Here is an 11,297-nt window from a genome sequence, read left to right on the forward strand (position 1 = left end):
ATGAAAAAATATTCAACGCATTTGTTAATTTCATTCAAATAATAAAAACTGTACAATTACTTTAACGCAGAGTATTCGGAGTCTGTACATAAACACATTTATAGACAGAGCAGTGGCAACCTAGCGGTAGAGGACTGAGATTTCTAATCGAAGTTACTGGTTAAAATCTCGGGATTTAGTCTTACATATAATTCACACTTTGTGCATTAATTACATAAGATTGCCATTGCTCACAAACAAGTTTCCAGAGGATGGGCAATAGCATCCTCTACGAACTATTATACAAAACAAAAACATAGAAAAAGAACTTATTATTATAATGATATATAAAATCTCATAGATGTTTTTGGTGCAAATGCAGTGATTAATTATTTTTTTGTTAATTCACTTGTTATTTTTTTCTCACAATATTATATTTATCATTGTAGAAATCTGTAAGTTTCTCTAGTATTATTAAAATAAAATAAAAAATTCCTATTAGTATATAATATTTCGTAATTAGATGGACTAACTGTAATGGTATTATAATTTCTAATAATCTCTATAGGTAAAAGAAAAAACTTTTCAGGACTTGCTGTTTTACAACCGGAAGAAGATGGCGTAAAGACAATGACATCGTGAATTGAGATCAATCTCAATTTAATAAATAAAAAAATATAATAATAATAATGTTAATTACTCTATAGCTTAAACACTCGTGGTTTAAATATGCACTTTTATGTATATTTTTTTTAATCAAGACGGCTGTACGCGACTTTAATCCCAACTGATCTAAGCTTCTTAGTTTCGCACAATACCATCGTTGGATAATAAAACTGTCTATGGTATATAATATTCTTAATAATTATCTTTTTAAATGTACTTGCTCTGCTATATATTTCTTGTTTTATTTAAAACTGCAACAGCTAGCGTCGGAGGCGAAATATAAATTGCTACTAGCGGAAGAAATACACCTGCATGTGACGTAACTATTTGTTTATATGAATAGTTTCATTATTAACGCACCGAGTATAAAATATGTGAAGCCATTTTTTTTATTACTGTCAATTGCAAAGGCTTGTGTGGTAATAAATTATTATAAAATATTAATTTTAATTACATTTAATTTATTAATTCTTAATGATGAAACCAGCGTATGCGAATGCGAACCATTATTCTTAATTTATTGCGTTTTTCTATACATAGGATTAACTGAATAATCATGTTCGGATACCGAATTTTTCTTCTTTTTCCATAGACTCCCACTGCAAGGCATATGTCTCCATAGATTATGGCGGGATCCTCTGGTAACTTTTCTGTGAGCAGTGGCAATATTACATCCCGGGAATCGAACCCGCGACTTGTGATCGTAAGTCCTAGTCCTCTACCGCTGAGCTATCATTACTAAATACCGAATCGCTCTACATAGATTGTTTTTATTTGCACTTTTCCTATTATTGCTACTGTATTATCATAATTAGTAGTGGTATCATTATTCATAAGGCATTAGTCATAATGCGCTGTACATTATTTCGGTAGCACTGCAGCGAATATACTGCCTCATATTTGATATAATTTGATAAAATATGAGAACGACGAAATAATTTTAATGTCACTTCGTCTTTGTCAATGAATACCTATTAGCTTAAAAGGTAGTGTTTCAGAAATATTTTTTATCTTATTGATTCATTTGTTATCTAATTATTTATCATCTTATTGTACTTCTAATATACATAACATAGAAACATTATAACAACAATACAGTAGTATAGTTATATAGGAATACGATAGATTTTATCGTAATAATCGATTTTCCACAGACTACCTTTGGACGAAAGGTATGTGTTTTAATGTAATGATTGATACGAAAAAAAAGGTATTATTTAATAAAGAATAAAGAGATAAATTAAGACAAGACGGCCAGATAAATTAAGTAAAAATGTATAACATAATAAATAATAAAATACATACACAATACACAAATATTGAAATAAAAATACATATTAAAAAACATATAAAAATATATGAAATAATAAAAAGAAAGCAAAATAAATAAAGACAAGGAAAAAGAAGAATACAACTTTAAGGCATCATCTAATAAAACAGCTTCACAATCTTTATAAAAGTCCAAAAAGATTTGACTTTTCTACTTGACACAGGTAAGTCATTCCACGGACGAATAGCATTCCTCGTAAATGTCTTGCTGAGTAAATTTTTTGTACGAAAATGATGACATATCTAAATTGTTATTTCATTTTACTTATTAAAGCAAGCTATTGATATTAAGTAGTACTGTTACCAATGACAATACGATGACGTTATCATTTATCTTTCTTATTATAGCAACAGAACTACCCGTGGTTCGATTGAAGAGACTTCCTTGAGGGAATATTTCGAACTTCTCTTATGTGATGTCATACAAAAAGTAATATTGTAATTTTTTTTACTAAAGCTTTAAACTTAGAACAGTGGTTGCTATATCATATACATAGTTACTCTCGATGCACGTTCTAAAGTATGCCTTTATACTATACACTTTTATTATAGTCTTGTGTGCTGTTGTGTAAGTTCGAACACCGTGACACGAGAATTTTATATATTATATATATATATATATATATATATAATATATATATATATATAATTTAATTATAATTACTTATGAGAATAAATATAAGAAAGAGAATAGGTATAGCGACATATATAAGTTAAGCACTAGAAATGGACATGCTGCTACTAGCTTACGCTTCATTAAATGACACCATAAAATTGGTAGTACACTTTCGTAGGCAATTCTGTACGATACTAATATTTAATAGTACACCTTCGTATTATTAATCCGACAATTTCTTAAAAAAATCTTATTACAGTGTGAAAGATTTTTCATAGTGATTATAAATCTGTAGAGCGATTCCATTTCAATAAATTGCTCTAGTATAGGAAAGCTCAAAACATCTAGTTCTATATAAACTGGTTTGTACAGGTATTTCTGATATCTCTTATTTTCGATTCTGATATATCTTAAGTGAAAAGAGGAACTCGTTAATTACATTTTTATCGGGTTATTTAAATGTCTCTAAGGTCCCGTCTCGCCTTCTTTAGCTCTCTGTCTTCTCGAAGCAATAACAAAAATAAATCCCGGTATATAGTTGCACAGCTAAGGTAAAATTATCTTAGCTGTGCAATATTTGTAATATTAATTATAGATTGACATAAAATTATGTAACTCTACAGTGCGATTGGTTTCAAGTACAAAAGCATTTTTCAGCCAAAAGCTTCAAAGCTTTTAACTCTATTTATAATACCAGTATTATAAAATGATCTCTCTTAAAAATGTAACTTTAGTTTATTTTTTCTATTGGAACGCAACTAGACAATAACTTGTCATAAATAATTTTAACATGTAGTAATCGAATGGAATTTCAAAAACGCTTTTTCTTACTTTACTATCATCACCTTATATATTACATCTGTAATCTTTGATTTCTGGATAGGGTGATCCACACATTAGTGTAGTACTTTCACTCTTTAAAGCTTTTACTTCTATATCCAAGAACGCATTTTTTTGTTAATACAAATGTGTTAAAAGTTCAACATGTACGTTGACGTCATTTTCGTTTGACATTACAGATTATCGAAGCTATGTCTTTCGCTTAAACCGCATCAAAATTATAATCATTAATTTTAAAACATGTACATATGCTTAGCTATGTAATAGAAAAAGGTTATGAAGTTGGAGGCAAAGCTGATAACAGAACTTGATACTCTCTTTTAAATAAAGGCTGTGCCTAATAATAATATTTATGCCTCGTATAGGCTTTTGCATATACAACCAAACTTATTATTAAAACGAGAACAACCTAAAACCTTTGCGAAAAAAATGTTAACCTCTTTGGTGTTTGAAATATAATTTTGAATTTAGAACGTTGGCTATAAAACAGCGAAACTTGGTTGTAATTATTGCATTCGTTACGACTATATTGGACCAGTTTTATTAAAAACATTGCAACAGAAAGCAACACAAACAGTTAAGTCAAAAATTTGTTCGTGTAGATCTACCTATAGTTTATTGTCGAATATTTTATTTATTTATCTAATTATATAATAGATACATTAGCGACCAGCGACACCATAGACTCGGTGGGGTTTTTAGTCGTAAGACAAAAAGTAAAAACTTATGAACCAGCCATCACCTTAGCCATTTATTCTAACCTTATCTGTAAGAAACTTTTATCTAAATCTGTAAGTACCTCCTGTTTTTTTTTTATTATTTTAAGTAAAGGTAATGATAGCGTAAGGTAGGGCATCTGTCCACAAAAAAAAATAATTGAAATAATCTGATCGACGAATTGTATGTAAATACTGCAGAATCAAACTTTTTCGATAGGCTAAACATGATAGCGCTGTTGTAGCTAGGATGGCGCTTAGAGAAACAATATAAAAGCGGTATCTCTTGCTGTGTGCTTTGTACTGCTAGTCGCGTAGTTAAGAATGATCACTCTATACAGGATGTTTAAAAATTAAGTAAAGCGCTGGCTTTTTGCAGATTTACTACACATTCACCTATTTAAACTTTTATAACCAGTCACACTGTTTGTATGAAACAACTAAGTTATTCCATACAATTATACACGATTGGCAAAAGACTATACAACCGCTTACATGGGTCCAGTTTATTAAGATATTATATATTACATAGCAAGTAAGTAAAACTAATATACTAATACTAATACATGTCAATAAATAGCTCTCAATTTATATATTTATTATTAAAATAAAATTTTATAATGTTGAAACACGAATACCTAGGTAACAATAGTTAGGTAACACTTCTCCCCATATTTTCCCCCTAGATACCTTTAAGGGGAGGGGGGCGAAAATTCTAGAAAATCCTTTGTTCTCCGGCTGCAGCTTCCAAAGAATCAATATTACAGCGCAAACGTACATCCCTCCCATCCCAGCTTCCCATTCCACAAAACCATGTTTGCAGTGGGTTGGGAGTGATACACATCTATGGATACTATATACAAGTGACCCAACGAAGGTTCTAGAATTTCTACATTTAATACTTGGGTCACAATCAATATATAAGCGCATGCGTATTTAGTTCCCTCCACAAACTCCCCTTGCGACAGGAGACTTAAAGAACTTATTTGTAATAATCAACCTTTTGCAAAGTATTCATAAGTTCTACTTTAGCATTTTGTTAAATCATTAAACCGCATTAAACCTACGTTATAGCGCAGGCGTGACTTTTGCCGCATTGGAACAAACGCCTGGTTTGTTAAAGGATGGGAAATGCGGACATCGCTATCTGCATTAGATCAATGTTCAAGCTTTCAAGATGAATTCAACTTTATTTCTAGGTTACCCAAGGAACAAGTTTCATTGGCTAGTAATTTAATGCGCATGCGTGTAACTTAGCTAGGCGATGGGCCGGGTGAAGTGGGAAGAGAAAAAGAGGAGTCCGTTCCAAATTTTTCGCCTCCAGGTAGCGATCCTTCCTCGTCCATTTCAACTTCAGCCGCCACGGAGACTACACGTTTTGTTAATTTGCCATTTTCTTAGTTTCTTTAATTCAGATTTAACTATTGAATCCATTGTCCTTCTTGCAGTGAAGATAACAAGTACAAGGTAAGTTTTCTTTAGAACCGTCGCGGTTAGGGAAGCTTTAGACGTTTTATTACAAATTTTACATTGAAAACCTCATCGACTATCGTTAATTTTATATCGGTAGCTATTTTAAATAAATTCGGATCTCATAACGTTTTACGATTAATTCGAAGCGGGTTTCTTTAAAATTTAGATTAACTTTAATTAGTAAAATCTAGACGCTTTTGTTCTCAGTAAAATACGATTCCGATTTTCAGTTTGTGGTGAAATTTATGATATAAATAATTTTAAAATTTATTAATAGATTTGTTCGATGTGTGTTCATTTGAAATTAAGATTAACTTTTACTCGTTAAATCAATTTGCATTTGTTTTCATTTAGTTACAATTCTGGTGTTCAGTTTGTGTTTAATGTGTATGATATAAATGAAGGCTTAAATGTGCATTGTGTTCTTTGTATTATTGTGTCAAAAGCGAATTTGTCACATAAAAAATAGACTACTCTGCTATTATCCCCGCCCGAAAACCATAAATCGAAAAGACAAATTCATCAGTTCAGCATACATATACGACATATGTTTAATAATCATCGACACAAAGGGACATACCACTAAAAAGGCAAAGGAGAGGGAGAAGTCGATAAAAAGGTGGCGGTCGGGACAGAAAAAGAGGGCGTGAGTAATGATGGGGGAGGAGGGAGTGAGGAATGAAGGGGGAGGGGGAAATGAAGGTATAGGAGGAAGTGAGGAATGAAGAGGGGGAGGAAGGGGAGGAAAAAGAAAAGAGTGTGTGAAATGTTAAATAATATCGTGTATATAGTGTACAATGTACAGTGTTATAGTGTGCAATGTTGTTTGTTGAAATACTGTGTATGATGCTATGTTAATATATTATATAAGGTTGCTTTATTTTTAATTGCTTTATTTAATATTATGTCAGTGTTGCTATGGATAAAGAACAAATTACAATTGTTAAAGTTCATATTAGTGTTTGAATTTTTTGGAATTTCTAGTGATATTTATAAGTAGTTTTTATTTTAAGATTTTTAAAAAAATATATTGATTTTAACCATGATACCCGTTTATTATTATTTTCCTCAAAAAATGCAAAAACAATTTATCATATAAATATTGCAAGGAAAACCCTGTTGTTTTATTGACATCCCTTTACATTTTCAGGAAAATTAATACTCCTATTTAATTACTCGCTCTGCCCGTAATTTCGTCCGCGTGGACTTATAAAAAATTATATCACAACAACAGACAGTCAAAATTGATTTTTTGTATAGATAACATGATAACGCGCAATAGTAAAAAAGTCGATGAAGACAAATGAAACGAAACCAAAACATAATTTACGCTTTTATTCATCTAAAGTAATATAAAAAGATATTATATTAAAATAATCGAAACACAATAAATAATATCATAACACGATACCGATGAAACAAACATATACATAAATTTGATGTTTCATTTATTCATACATATGGTTACACCTAAGGAAAAATTAGCAATTATACAGGAGAATTGATCACACATGTAAAAGCTTTAAAAGAGTGAATTTATAGCTCGTTTTCTGTCAATAAATGTATGGTACACTCTTTGCCCAATCAATAGTTTCAGAAATCATAAATAATTCATTGATAATTTTATAAAAAAAAACATTGCTAAAAATTCGGATTACTACATATTTAAATTAATTATTGGTTACTATTGTCTCTGTAGACTTTGTACAAGCAGAAGTTATGTATATGATATTTCATTTTAAAATTAAAAATAAATTAGTACGACATTTCAGATTGGTCACTTTACACAGAATAATTGAAAATAGTAAAAGATTTAAAGCTTGTTGTTGACATATGACCTACAGATTCACCCTTTTAAAGTTTTTATACCTCTAAACAATCATTCCATATAGGGAGATCAATAAGCTGATCAAAGGTTAAGTTTCTATTTCGAGTAATTCGTTGTTTAATTTTTTCTGCTATCGAAACGTTCGTTACTCCGGACTATAATATTTGAAATCGTTACATTAGTAACGATTTCAAATATTATAGTCCGGAGCGACTAATTGCTACTATTCTTCGACCCTTCGACTCCAAACTCCTATTCCTCGAATATCGCATTATCAGGAGTAAAGCCTGCCAAATCCTCAGTAGGCTTTACTCCCTCATTTGTTTCTCAGCAAACTCTCTCTCCGCCATAAAGTCCTTCTCACCAAATCTTGTAAGAACCTTGTTCATCTACGAAAGCGTGATCTTCTTCCACGCTCCAGCGTATACACTCCGTTTACTCCAAATTCTCCCAAACCGCTTCACCCGGTTCGACACCGGTGTGGTATATTATCAACGTAATATCAACTTCTCCAGTGACCTCAACCTCTCAACGATCCAAGAAATTTTCTACGCTTGCTCAAAGATCATATTCTCTAGTAGCGAAATCTTATTATTCCCTTCGAACCTTCTCCGAAACCAGGAAGAGGCATCCTAAGGATGTACTCAGCGAACCCATCTCAGTATTTCCACAACCAAAACGCCACACCATCCTCCGCAGTAACTCATAACAAGCACAGATCTGACCACAACACAAACCGCTCCACCTATGACACATCGCACACAAACACGCGTGCGATACGATAAGATCAAACACAAAACTTCTCACAATCTTCGTTTCCGTGTACAACTATCCGCCCCTGCGGCAACATAGAGCGAAAACAATCAAAAGCGATCTTCGGATCCCACTTTCGATTGCCGAGTAGTCTTCGCTGCCATCCAAATTTGCACACATACATTCACAACGCTCTATACTCACACACGTGTATAGTCTGGTATCTTTGAAGTAACTAACTAGCAAGTTTGTTAACATAGCGGACCATTCAGTTCCTTTAACTCAATTCCGCTGAAGCTGTAAAAGCCAACTGGGCTTAGGGTAACGACGTCCATAGAAATAATGCAATGCAAACTAGAGCTTAGAGTCGTTTGGAATTGGGATTAGTGTTAGTGTTAAATTCATTACAATATATGATAAGCCTGGCTGTTAAAAGCAGCATTAATTATATATTAAATATACCCTTTACTAATTATTTTCTTACATAATCAATTTTAATTACTAATTATTTCAACGCTAATTTGCAATATCATAAAATATTGCTATACCTGCACATTAAAAATTATTACAAAAGTTATTCACAAGTTTATTTTGTTGAATATGTATGTATTAACACATCCCAATTCCTCTGAAATTATTAGGTTTAGAGACTTGACGATTTGGTAGTAATGTTTTTTAGTCAATAAAAGATCAGCCAAGAATTGATTCTATGGAATTTCACATGTAAGGAGATTGAGGAGACGTTCTCAAAAAATGGATATTTTCAAACATTAGCCGTTATAGGTGTAGAATTTGGCTAGAATATTATTTTTGGCGTGTTAATAATTACCACGAATAGATTTTGGGAAATTAAACCCACAAAACAGAGCGGGCAACGCAGAACATTCAGGGGATTAGTTAAGAATAATTACGTATTATTTACTATTGTGTAGCTTTAGAATGTCCTCTTAAAAAAGCTCTATCTAAAGAGATATGTCAAGATAAAGTTGCTGGGCAATAATAAATTCAAAAAACAGCACATTTCAAAATTTATTTTTAATGTTAAGAAACTGGAAATAATAATAATAATAAATAACAAGCAATCAATAAACGTAGGTGTAAAAGATTCTATATTACGGAGACAGGAAATGGAATGGCCGTAGAAATTTTAGAATTCCGTACGAATTGACTACTTAGCATTGTTATTTCTAACTTGGAGGAACTATTTATTTTCAAACTTACTAATTAGTTTCTACTACGAATCGTATCGCTGTTTTGAAAAATATATCTGCAGCAACATGGGTAAGAGAAACGCGCAGTTTATATCCTGAGGTACTAACTTTTTCGATAATGTTTGACATTTTCGCATCAACGTGATCTCCAAACATCATGCTAACAGCATGACTATTTCAGAGGTAGCATGAAAGCGCATACCCTTTGAAAGGTTATATATAATAGATTTAACTAGTTAACTCTTTTAGTAACACAGGGTACTTCTCACTGATCAGATACCGAACAGGAGGCGGGTTTTAATGTCTAGGAATTCCACATTACCCCGTTCTCTCCCCGGAGGCAGAGTAACTTGCAGAATCAGAAGATCCCCTCTGACAGACATTAGAACAAAAACACTACGTTCAAAGAGCAAAACGGTAGTATTAAAATTTTGTTCCAATGTTGTTCCTAATGAAAATTTTTAAATCGGAAAGAATATTAAGATATACTTATTAAAAACTACTAAAATGTCTTTAGTATTAACGATCAATACAGTTCCTTTAAATTTAAAAAAAGTTAAAATTCTTTTATTAAACATAAATCTAAAAGAGAGTGATAGAGACATACTTAATAAATTTAATGCAAGTTGTATTTACATCGAACAGGTTGCCCATTATGTTCTCAGATACGAACTCAATATTTTATATATTTTATTAAGTAATGCAACTGGTTTGTGTACTTATATAAATACTTATATATGACCATGACCCAACATTATTTTTAAGAAAATTCTAATAAGTTTTCTCCTAGATGTGTACTAGAATATATTGGAAATCAGTCAGAGTAAATTCTCTTTAAACCTAAGTTTAAGTCTGTTGATGTTAAGAGTACAGAGCAATTAAACGGGAACTACCTATGTTCTTTTTCAATGTTCTTCTCTTCTTTCTTTAATCAACAAAGTTTAATAATTTGCTGGTGCAAAATGCAATGCGAATTTATGTGTCAAATGCGAATTTTTTTTAAAATTCTTTGTACAAATAATAGCCAGGTTTATGTCTTTCTTGCTTCTTTTATAATTATAACAATTTTAAACATGTGCAAAATATACAACGCTTGGCAAAGAGCATGAAGGACCGAAATAAATAATGAATACATTTATGAAAATGGTATTTATGAAATCCTGTAAAGGCCCGTCAGAAGTACAGTTAAAAAGGGGAGTGCTACGGCTTTACCCGTCCAGGTTATCACGAAATTTCCACGTGTTGATGCCTTATTAATTACCATCTGTCATTAGTATTAAAATAGTATCGATACTTTGTAACATTACCATGCTTAAATAATACCGCTATCCTTGGCAATTATTACGCATAAAGCTCTCGTTTCTTTGTAAGCACAAGGCGGTTGAATTTTGTGTCTATTGTAGATTATTTTAAATATCTACCGAAAATACATAAAAAATAATAAATAATAAAAAATATATTGCCTATAGTGTTACTGAAATAACATACAGGCCTGAGCAATCCTCGCCCCAATAAAGTCTATTATTAATAAAGAACGAATTAATTCGCAAAAAGAAAAAAATCGCGACCTCAATTAGAACGAATTAAGTATATACATTTGAATATAAAGACAATTGCACTAATAAATGAAAAAAGCATATGCATTTCTGGGGCCCGTAAAATTAATTTTCTTTTACAGTTAGATACGAATAATAACATAAGCATAATAACAGTAATAAACTTTTAAGAAATACCGGGTAAAATCAATCTTTAAATTTGCGCATGCGCAAAGTATACAGTAATAAATACTAAATAAGTACTGGGAGAAAATTGATCATAAAACTGCGCCTGCGTAAGGTACATGACATGCGCATGAGCAGTCATGGCACCAATTATTTAGATCTGGA

The sequence above is a fragment of the Battus philenor genome, unplaced genomic scaffold (genome assembly GCF_028537555.1).
Source record: "Battus philenor isolate CCGP_79_NKW_IND1 unplaced genomic scaffold, ilBatPhil1.0.hap1 SCAF_1, whole genome shotgun sequence".
Taxonomy (NCBI): Eukaryota; Metazoa; Arthropoda; class Insecta; order Lepidoptera; family Papilionidae; genus Battus; species Battus philenor.